The following is a 12013-nucleotide window of genomic DNA, read 5'->3' as shown; positions in this document are numbered from 1 at the left end:
GGGAGGGTATTTTGGAGAAGAGAACAGGCTGGATATTAGAGATATTATGGAAGAAGCACTGGCAAGAAATATTAACTGGTTGGATATAGGAAATGAGTAATAGTGCAGCTCCGTGATGATTCAAAGGTTGTGAACCTAGATAACAGGATGGATCTTAGTACCCTTGAGTAAAAAAAAAGGAAATTTAACATAGGGTGGGGTCTGGGGAGAAAAGTAATAAATTGTGTTTAAGACTAATTGAACTTGAATCGATTAAGTGATATACAATTGAAAATGTCCAATTCTATGGCATTTTCTCACTAAAATTCAGCCTTTAGCTTAAAATAAAAAGTAATCCTTGAGAAAGGAAAGTAAGTTATTGAAGAGAAAAATATTTTTCTTAGATTATTCATAATAGGCATTTATGGAGTAACCACAGGGTTATTATACTTTACTAGGCATTATGAGGTTAAAATTATTATAATTTGAGCCTCAAGCAGTAATAGTTTTGCAGAAAAATAAAATGGACAATTATTGGCTTGAGTAAGTATTGAAAGGCAAATGTAAGACAATAAAATTTTAAAAATGTAAGCTGTGTACTCCAGTGCTTAAATGGATCTGTGATCTCATCACTCTGGGTAATGTCTTAAAAGATGAAGATCACAACCCATTTATGCCTGCCCATCCCGTGACACCCTTTTCTATTTCTTCCAATGAATTTGCCATGAAGGGATAAACCTAATTATGTGGGAGGTGTCCCTTCTTTGTTTCATTCTCATGGATACTAGTGAAGGATCAAAGAGCCCTTTTATCATTATTTGCTTTTGCTATGTGATCTATCGTCTTTTTCAGTCATATGTTCCCCTGAAGATGTGCTTTAGGATGTTTCTTTGAAGAACACTATGCAGAACAATTGATGGGTCTTTGCTTCTGGGAGATGGGTGAAGTCATTAAAATAGCTCTGAAATTTTCTGAAGGCAATCTAGCCTCACAATCCCTTCTCAATTTGGTCTCTACAACAGATCTCCTTTGTGACAGTGACTAATATCTCCAGCAAGCATATGTCTTCCTGGTATATGCCTTGCATGCCCATTATAGAGAGTGCTTTACAAAACGTAAAGTGCTATATAAATGCTATTATTTATAAACATTATTACAATCTTAGAGTCATGAAAAATATTCTCTCTATTGTTAGGGCACTCTCAAGCCATCTCTTCACCAGTCACTGCATTCTGCCTACCTTCTTCCCTTCCCCCAACCTAAGCTCCAGATAATTTAACCCTTTCACCTCTAGAATCAGCTATCAAGGACCTCTATTTCCCTAATTTGTAACTGCTCAATCATCCACTATATCCAGGCTTGACTCCATTCAAACTTCATTTAATACTAGTCACTATAATGCCATAGCTCTATCTAGTAAATTTTGTTAATGCTACTGGATTGAGTATACCATTTTCTTTCCCTGTGTGTCTACTTATTATCTCTGTAACTTTCCAAATTGAAATATTCCAACTTAGCTACCCATTTCTCTATGCGTGTTGTCTCTTTTTATGAGCATATAAACTATTTAAAAACAAGAACTGTTTTTCCTTTGCATTTTTATCCCTAGCTCTTGAATGTAGAAATTGCTTAATAAGTAGTATTGTTATTTGTACATACATTCAAGGAATCTTGAATAATTTTGATTATAGATGGGAGGTGTTTTTTAAAATACAGCATTTGAAGTGATAATTTGCTTCACCAAATAAATTGCTTGTTAATAATTAATAATCAGTGAGTGTAATCAGATCTTGTATCCCACATACATATTTTAGTTAAATGTATGATGATCAAGATTGCTTCTAGTGTAGAATATCACTTGTAATAACCAGCCTATTCCCTATTAATACCATCATTGGGGGTGTCCTTGATATGCATGTAGATTATTCTCACAAAAATTTTATGTAGATGAGAAATTAATAAGGTAATATATGTAAAGTATTTTGCTGATTTTAAAGCATTATATAAATATTAATATAGGCATATAGATCAGTGGTTGATGTTTTCTCAGTTTCTTTTTCCAGTATTAGTAAAGCATGATATTTATTCCACACCTTTGCTCTTTACCTCTCTTTCAGATACCTTGTAAATTGGTCCCTTATTATCCTTATAAATGTGTCATCTCCAACATGGATCTCTTGTGTACTCTACTCTAATCTAGGTATGTTTCACATACTTTGTCTCTTTAGTGTCATTTCCATTTTTTCCATAAGTATATTCATGACTATGATGTTAAGTCCAACTGTGACATTCTTATCCTTAGTACTGAAAAGTTTGCTATAAAAATCTTCATAAATCTTTTCTATTTTTCTTCAGTTTGTTGTCCCTTTTCTCTTTTCATCTTTAAATGCCTTGGAATGATTTGGGGTCTCTTTCCAAGCTTTTTCTAAACTGACTTTTGTTTTCCACTACTTCTCTCTATTTTAGGAGGCAATATTGTTCACAGTCATGTAGTCTTTATGTGTGAGATTTTTTTTACAAATGATTTTCTAGTTTAACTCAGTATATCTTTGATTGTTATTTCTCTCTGCTTGGTAAATAAGTCAATTTTACTTTTTACAATAATACAATTTACTAAATAAGTCAAATGTACTTGATAAATAAGTCAAGGTTCCTTTAGCCTTTTTATTATGGCAATTGATACACTTAGCTAAACTTTTTGATTATTTCATAATAATAAAATTATTATTGTCTGTGTTTCTAGTCTTTCTTCCATCCAGTTCCTTTTATTTCATTGTCAAATACTTGTTTGAAGTGATCAGGGTTGAATAGTTTCAAATACAGGTGATATGTCTTTCTCATTTTTATTCTTCTAACGATATGAATCTTGATCTTTGTTCTAACAAATTGATAAGAGTAATTGTATACAGAAAATTCAGGAATGAGTCATTTCCTATCTATTAAAGCATAACCAATTGAATTTTCTTTATGTTATTTGGGATTCCCCATGTCTAGCAGTAACAAAAGGCCAATTTTTAATTTGACCTTTAAACAACTTACAGCTTGGTGGAGAAATAAAAAGGGCAACTATCAACATGGATAAATATAAAAGCAAGCTTAGAACAATGGAATCTAAATCATATATGCTATGTATGTAACATATATGAATTTTAACAAACACAGGAATGAATACAATGAAATGAAGACAACAGAAACATCCAAATTTATTAGGATAGATTTTTTTTTTTTAGAGAATGTAGATTTTGAATTGGTTTTGAAATGATTTAATTAATTCACATGGATGTGAAATGATAGAGGGTTGTTTCAAGCACAATAGTTGGAATAAGATCAGAAAGGAAAAATAATGAATGATAGTAAAAGAATAAGATTGAAGGAACCTCATTTGCACAGTTTTATAATTGCAGTCTTCCTGTTGGGATGGTGAAATTCAGAAGGAATGGTAGCCAGCTCAAGATGGCTTTCACTTAGACTATTTTTTTCATTCCATAACTCTGTGATCACCAGATGATCACAAAGTGTCTGGCTAACCTTTTCTGGATTTTTCTTTTGCTAGTACTATTCCAAATGCCTAATTTGCTCATACATTTGCAAAGGAAAACATGGAGTGTCACTCACTCTACCATCCTCCGTGGCACTTAAAAAAAAATTTGACTGAAGGGCAAAAGAGTATGTCAAAAAAGGTTAAAGGACATAAAAATTAACTTTTTACCAATTTAGTAATAATTGAACACAATGGTGGAAAACATCTAAACATTTATACTTCATTTAAATGATTACCACAAAGCCTTTGACATGGGTTCTGCATTCATCACTTTTTACAAATATATAAAATAGCATTACATAAAATAAAAACGTCAGTGACAATTCTCAGAGAGATAGTTTAAATCTATTATGCTTTTGCTTAGCTTTAAATTCATTATAATCTCTTCTAAATTAAAATAAATATGGCTTCCAAATTAGTGAAGGGGTCAAATGAAAATATCTTATTAATTATTTGATATACATGGATGACTACAAGGCCCAGTAAAAACATCTTTCATACTACCAAAAGTTTTTTCAATAACATCAAAATATCATTCAAACTCATTAGGTATAGATAATTAATGTACTTCAAGGAAAGATGGAGACTCAAAGCTTCAAGTTTGAATTCAAAAGTCACATTGAACCAATGAATAAAGATTATACTTACAAATTTGTCCTCCAGTTAAGATATTTCAAGCATAAAGATATTAAAGAGAAGGCTCTGTCTGAATATATTTAGAGTCTTACTGGTATCCTAAAATCAAAGCTGTACAGGTAAAATACATTTAAAGCAAAACATACCTACATAACACTATTCTCAATATATTCTTAAAAAAACCATAAAATCGAACATAACAAATATGGAAAAGACACTAACAGAAGATATATATAATGATAATGAAACACAGGGCCCACCAGTCTAGCAGAACTAGAAGATTGATCTAGATAAGAAAAAGAGAATTGATGAACAAATTTAAACTCTATAGATAATTCTTTGGACAAGCATACATCATTTTGCCAAGCAATAGCCAAGCAAATAATAGATGCATAACAAATATAATCAAAAGTGGCTTGCTGCAGTGTAGAATTAGCTAAGATCCAAGAAGACAATCAAAAAGCACCCCCATGGGAAACATCCACATAAACTCAGCTTATCAACAAGATAGCATCAAACAAATGATTGAGTCTGATGAATTTGTTTGTGAAAATAAAGGAATTTAGGATGGAAGCATAGATAATCATCAACATAGTATGTAAGGAAATAGTAGAAAGGGTACAATACATCATTGCAGTCTATAAAGATTTAGAATTTACCAAACATGTAGGAAGACATGATTTAAAGGCTAAAATTTGTGCCTCAGAAGCTCCCTATCTTTTATGGACAGAGAAGAAATCTTTATTAAAAACATAGACCTCAAAATATCCTGGAAAACTCAACCAAAAACATTGTACTGAAATCAGATCATTATAATAGGTCAAATGCTACCAATCACTCCCTGAATATGACCTTGATCTATAAAAACTTTCAAATAATGTTTTCGTAGGTGGAATTATACCAAGTACTCATAATCTCCAAACTACATGGGCTGAAAAATTTTCAAAATGTAGATACTCTGCAGGAGAAAGCAGTTATATGGAAACAAGATGAAGCTCAATATCATCTCTATCATCTTTTCTACTAGAGTTACCAGCAGGTAGAATTATACTGAGAATGCTTTGCAGTGGCACTATAGAAGATGAGTTCCCTAAAAATACTTTTATTCACCTACAAAAAGCTGATATTTTATCCATCTATTAGATTGCCCATAAATATTAAATTTAAAAGAATAAATAGCAGTATAGTAACTTGTTTCCAGACAATTTCTATTTGAATGCAATCAAAGAACAATGACATAATGTATTAAAGTTTTCAGAAAGCTTTATTTACAATCACTCTGTGAGGTAGATAGAGGGAGTATTATTATTTCTGCTTTATAGTTGGCAAAATAGATTGAAAGATGAACTAATTGATCCAACTGGGTTCACAGTGTCATACTCTCTCAGTATAGGCTATTTATCCAAGCACCCCCTTAATGAGTTCAGATGTTGAGAATAACATGTAAAACACTAGGAATCTGTTCATGCAAAGCTTCATTGTAAGGAATGGGAAAGGGGAGGAAGGGAAAAGAACACACAATTCAAGCATACACATTAGCAAAAAGTATATCTCATAAGGACAGAGTTATTCAGGAAGGAAGTTCTCCAGCAGGAAGGGGTATTCCTACTAAGGGAGAGACTGTTTCAGCATCATGTTCTTCTGAGGATGAGCTCTTCATATTGATTTTGGATGGTTTCCCTGAAGCTGGCTGAGGTGCATATTGGGACTCAGGGAAAAATATTATTTGAGGAGACAGGGTTGTCATCAAAAAGAAAAAAAAAGAACCTGACAATAGACAGAATATTATTTTCGGGGGTTTGCATATCAGGGAGAAAAAGAAAAATTGCAAAATATTATTTGGGAGAGTCATCTTCAAAAAATGTTATTGCCAGAATTTTTTCATGAGTGAGCTTTATAAGCCAAGGCTTCTTTGCCAGAAAAGTTTTTACGTGATCCTGGGAATAGGTAAATAAAGTAGGTATGCAAGTCAAAATTTACTAAAAATAAATTATAAAGAAATTTATTTTAAAATAATTCTTTGGTGTGTATATGTATATGTGTATATATATATATATAATTTTACTATTTATTAAAGACAAAAATAAATGTGCTACTACTTGCTTATTTTTACATAAAGAATTAAATCTTGGCCAAATACCTTTTACTATTGCCAAATTTTTCACCACCCTCACATGCAATGATATGATCCCATATGAAGTCACAGCCCACAGTTTAAGAAGTTTTGCTATAAGCCTATAGCTTCCCTTGAGAGGAGCTTGACAGGATGGTCTCAAAACTAGTAGGCCTAATATTGTAATCATAGTTTCCCTAAGGAGTAAAGGATTGTGGGCAATGAATGAATGGAGAAAGTGCAGGAAGGAGCTATTAGCCTGAGATCCTGCATCAATCTGCATAGATTTGTCATTATTTTGTAGCTTATATAAAGCCACAGTTCCATTCTCCTAACCAGCATTCCGTCCCATACAAACTTGACCATTTAACAGCTCCCTATAACCCATCCTTGCAATTGCATATGACAATTTCTTCTCCTTCTTCCTAAAAATGCTTCTAAGATCAAGGTATTACAATATTAGGCCTACTGGTTTTGTTTTGTTTTGTTTTGTTTTCAACTTAAATAAATAAATGAGAAGCAATAGACCAAAGATTCATTGGCCCTAAGCAAGTTCATTATCTGGAGAGACAATTAACAAAATGATTATAAAGAATTATAGTTACAATGTTTAACCTATATTGGATTACTTGCTTTCTAGAGGAGGGGGGTAGGGAGAAGGAAGGGAGATAAATTTAGAAGACAAGGTTTTGTAAGGGTGAATATTGAAAACTATCTTTGCATGTATTTTGAAAATAAAAAGCTATTATTTAAAAAAAAAAAAAAGAATTACAGATACAGCTCTTCAAGTCACTCCCATTTAGGACTTGATGACTTGAAGAGCTGTACCTGTAATTCTTTTTTTTTTTCTTTTTCTTTTTTTAGTGTGTCTAAATGGAACACACTCTGATCAATAATGGGGCAGCTAGGTGGTATTGGCTAGAATGGCAGGCCTGAAGCAGAGGAAGACACCTCTTCCTGAGTTCAGGTGTGGCCTCAGACACCTGGTAATTATGTGACTCTGGTCATGTCATTTAACTCTGTCTCAGTTCCTCATCTATAAAATGAATTGGAGAAGAAAATGAAATGGCAAAACACTCCAATATTTACAAAGGAAAACCAAAAATAAAAAATTTATAAAAAATAAAGTCTGTAATATCCAGAAGAACTGCTTTCCATTTTTATGTCAGTTTGTAGACAATTCCTCAAAAAAATATGGTTTTTAGATGATTTTCATTCTTCTTCTTCTCAACCAAGAGCTATTCATGTTTAAAAATCATTAACAATTCAGCTTAATCAGTCCCTTGGGGTCTTATGTCCTCGGTACAATAAACAATGCCCAAAACCAGAGAATGGGAAGGAGAGAGAGAGAGAAAAAGATTGAAAGAGAAAAAGAGACAGAGATAGGAAATATCTAAACTAATCTATTTATTTAGTGCTATACCAAACTTCCAAGAAACTATTTTACTGACCTAGAAAAAATAACAACAAAATTCATCTGTTAGGCATTGAGCCACACCTAACAGCATATATCAGGATAAGGTTGAAATGGGTTCATGATTTAGACATAAAGAATGATATTATAAACAAATTAAAAAAAAAAAAAACATAGGATACTTTACCTCTCAGATCTGTGGAGGAGGAAGGAATTTGTGACCAAAGAAGAACTAGAGATCATTATTGATCACAAAGTATACAACTTTGATTATAATAAGTTAAAAAGCTTTTGTACAAACAAAACTAATGCAGACAAGTTCAGAAGGGAAGCAATAAATTAGCAAAACATTTTTACATTCAAAGGTTCTGATAAAGGCCTCATTTCTAAACTATATAGAGAATTGACTCAAATTTATAATAGTTCAAACCATTCTCTAGTTGATAAATAGTCAAAAGAAATGAACAGATGAAGAAAATGAAATTATTGCTAGGTCATATGAAAAGGCGCTCCAAATCACTATTGATTAGGGAAATGCAAATTAAGACAACTCGAGGTACCACTACACACCTCTCAGATTGGCTAAGATGACAGGAAATGATAATGACCAATGTGGAGTGGATGTGGGAAAACAAGGACACTGATACATTATTGATGGAATTGTGAATGGATCCAGCCATTCTGAAGAGCAATTTGGTACTGTGCTCAAAAAGTTATCAAACTGTGCATACCCCTTTGATCCAATAGTGTTTCTACTGGGCTTATATTCCAAAGAGATCTTAAAGGAGGGAAAGGGACCCACATGTGCAAAATATTTGTGACAGCCCTTTTTGTAATGGCTAGAAATTGGAAACAGAGTGGATGCCCATCAATTAGAGAATGGCTGAACAAGTTATTATATATGAATATTATGGAATATTATTGTTCTTTAAGAAACAACTACCAGGATGATTTTAGAGAGAGGCCTGGAGAGATTTATGTGAACTGATGCTGGATGAAATGAGCAGAATCAGAAGATCATTATACATTTCAACAACAATACTATAGGATAACCAATTCTGATGGATGTGGCTCTCTTCAACAATGAGATGATTCAAACAAGTTCCACCTGTTGTTGACCAGTCCTCTACACCCAGAGAGATGACTGTGGGAGCTGAGTGAGGACCACAACATAGTATTCTCACTCTTTTTGTTATTGTTTGCTTGCATTGTGTTTTCTTTCTCAGTTTTTCTTTTTCTTCCTTCTTTATCTCATTTTTCTTATGTAACAAGATAATTGTATAAATATGTATACATATATTGGATCTAATATGTATTTCGACATATTTAACATATATTGGACTACTTGCCAGCTAGGGGAATGGGTGGGGGGAAGGAGGAGAAAATTTGCAACAAAAGGTTATGCAAGGATCAATGTTGGAAAAATTACCCAGGCATATGCTTTGTAAATAAAAAGTTTTAATAAAAGAAAAAGAAAAATTACCCATGAATATGTTTTGTAAATAAAAAGCTTTAAGTAAAAAAAAAAAATTAGCTATAAAACAAAGAAAAAGACACCACGAGACATGGAGGAGGAAGGGAGAATAATACCATGAGGGTCAACATGAAAGGCTAATCCCTAAAATGGACTGAGCAAAGATGGTTTAGGCCATGGGCATGTTTATAAAGGTTTGGCCTCATAACTTGGCTTTCTCATTGCATACAGTAAAGCGAGGTGATGTTGTCTCCATGATAGGCTTATTTCTAGGCTATTCTCATTGTCCTCCATCTTTCTTTATCCTTCTCAAAAAATTCACTTTAATTTGATCAAACTTATCTCCTGCCAGATATCCTATTCTCAGTCCTTTTGAGAAATGCTCCTTTCATTCCCAGAAGGCTACCATTTTGATATTGTAAATCCTGATAAAAACAAACAAACAAAAAATCTTATTCTTTATTCTCATCCATGTAGTCATTCACTCTCTATATCTTTCTTTTTTTTCTGGTTAGAACTCCCAACTTGAAGATATCATTTATGCCTCAAAATCTTTCTAATCCATTCAACTTGAAACCTCAAAAACATTACTAAAGAACAATAGGGATATTAAAAGAGAAAATTCTTAAGTTGTGTGAAATGCTGTTTAAAATACAGGAATGAAAGAACAAAGTGTCAGAAGGAAGTAGAGGAACATGTAGATATCAGGAAGAGAATAGGAATGATTCTTTCTTTTTTTGTGAAAAAACATTCATAGACTGTTTAATTTAGATAGAACCTTAGACCTCAGATTGAAATGAGATAATTCAACCCCCTTCATATAACACATGAGGGAACTGAGGGCCATAGTGAATAAAAAGACATGCTGAAGTCCCCCATCTATAGGAAGCAGATTCAGAATAAAGTTGTATTAGGAATGAAATCTGGGTCTCTTGACTCCAAAGTATTGTTGTTCTTTATCTTTCTCCATAATGATCTTGAATGTTTTTTCTTTTCCTTTTTTCTATGGATTCTTTAACCATGAGAAAAATGTCTCATCTTTAAGCTACACAATTCTATTTATCCCTACACTGACAATGATACATGTGTCATTGTTTTAAACACTGAATCACAAGAACAGCATGCAATACTGTGTATTTTGATAAGAATATGTACTTTTGACAGAACAGTAGTCTGATCATTATTCCTCATGCTAATTACAGAGTTGTCTTATGAAATAAAACAATAAAAGTTAAATAAGGAAACAAACCATATGTCAGACCTATTAAACACAGGGTTGGAACACAGAAATTCTGTATCTGGGATTAAAAAAGTTAAAATGCATGGCACTCTTAAACAAATATTCTCACCAGGCAACCAAAAACTGATGGATAAATTCACCTATTGTACATCAATAACTAAATCAAATGCTATAACCTTTAGTGCAAAAGGGCAAAGATATTATAAAGCATTTTAAAATATTTTAGTTTGCTAACATTCTTAATTAAATTATTACTGTGCAATCATTGTCACTTTGCTTTTCTTCATTGTCAACCTGTTTTTTGAATTAAACTTGCAGAACTTTGAGATCTAAAGACATGTTTTTGTTGTTGTTAACACACAGTAATTACAAATTCTTCACCTGAAAGGTTCTTTTTATACAAGACTATTACTTATCTATGGTTTCTAGGTTTAGGACTAGAGTTTAGAAAAGGTGGTTTTGTTGCTTCTCAGACAAAGTTAGGCAAAATAATCTAGAAAGGAGGTCCTAAAAAATAGCTTATCCTCGAGAATATTTTCCATCTCCCTCTGCAGCTGAGCCAGAAAATGAAAGGACAGGAATAGCTAGAGACCTTCTTTGGTAGCACCTACAGCCTGCTTGGAGCTCTTTTACAATGTCTCCATCTTTCCGGCTCAATCCAAATGTCCACTCCTTATCATCTAGGCCAGTCAAGCAATAGAATTATCTATAGAGCTGGCTTAATTATAGACTATTTAGCAAACCTCTTAGGCTGGGAAAACTTGACCCCACGGCAGGGACCAGATGTCTCACTTTCAAAAAGACAGAACTTTCAATTCTGCCACAGCCATCAATTTCTGTCTCTATCACTTATGGCTTCTGAGACTTGAAGCTAAGCCATTGCCTACTGTTGCCAAGGTCTCAGACTTACAAGCTGTTGCCTGTTACAACTGAATGCGAAACAACTTCTCCCCCTCCCCTGTACCACCCACTAAAGTGAATTTTTTTCACAAGCTAAAATGGATGGCAAATGTCTCTGGGCACTAAACCTAGAGAATAGAGCTAAGACACCATAAAATCAGAAAATGGGATATATAGGTAAAAACTAAATAGAATAAAAGGAAACAATAGCTAGAGTTCCTAAAATAATACCTAGCATTTGCTTAGCATTTTATAGTTTTCTAGGCACAAAGACTATTTCATTTATTGCTCCCTGATTATTAAGATATCTGACATAGTTCCCTCAACTACTCTTCTACATACTTGAAACATCTTTATCTTCAGTTATCTTCTCATTCCAATTAAATTCAATAAACATTTATTGAGGGACACATTTACTATGTGTCAGACTCTGTCTGCATTTCCTTGCTTCACCAGCCATCTTGTGTGTGGCTGAGCAATAGATTTTGCTACTGAACACTTAAGTTGTTTTAGTTCCAGAACTCCTGCACTGGGGAAGATAGCAGAACCCTATGGTTCTTACAGCAATTCTCTTTGTGGTGGCAAAGAACTGGAAATTGCAGGGATGTCCATAAATTGGGCAATGGCTGAACAAGTTGTGGCATATGATTGTGATGGAATACTCCTATGCCATAAGAAATGATTAACTAAATAATTTTAGAAAAACAGAGTAACAT

Source organism: Antechinus flavipes, chromosome 1 (assembly GCF_016432865.1).
Source record: "Antechinus flavipes isolate AdamAnt ecotype Samford, QLD, Australia chromosome 1, AdamAnt_v2, whole genome shotgun sequence".
Taxonomy (NCBI): domain Eukaryota; kingdom Metazoa; phylum Chordata; class Mammalia; order Dasyuromorphia; family Dasyuridae; genus Antechinus; species Antechinus flavipes.
This window is presented reverse-complemented; position numbering follows the sequence as displayed.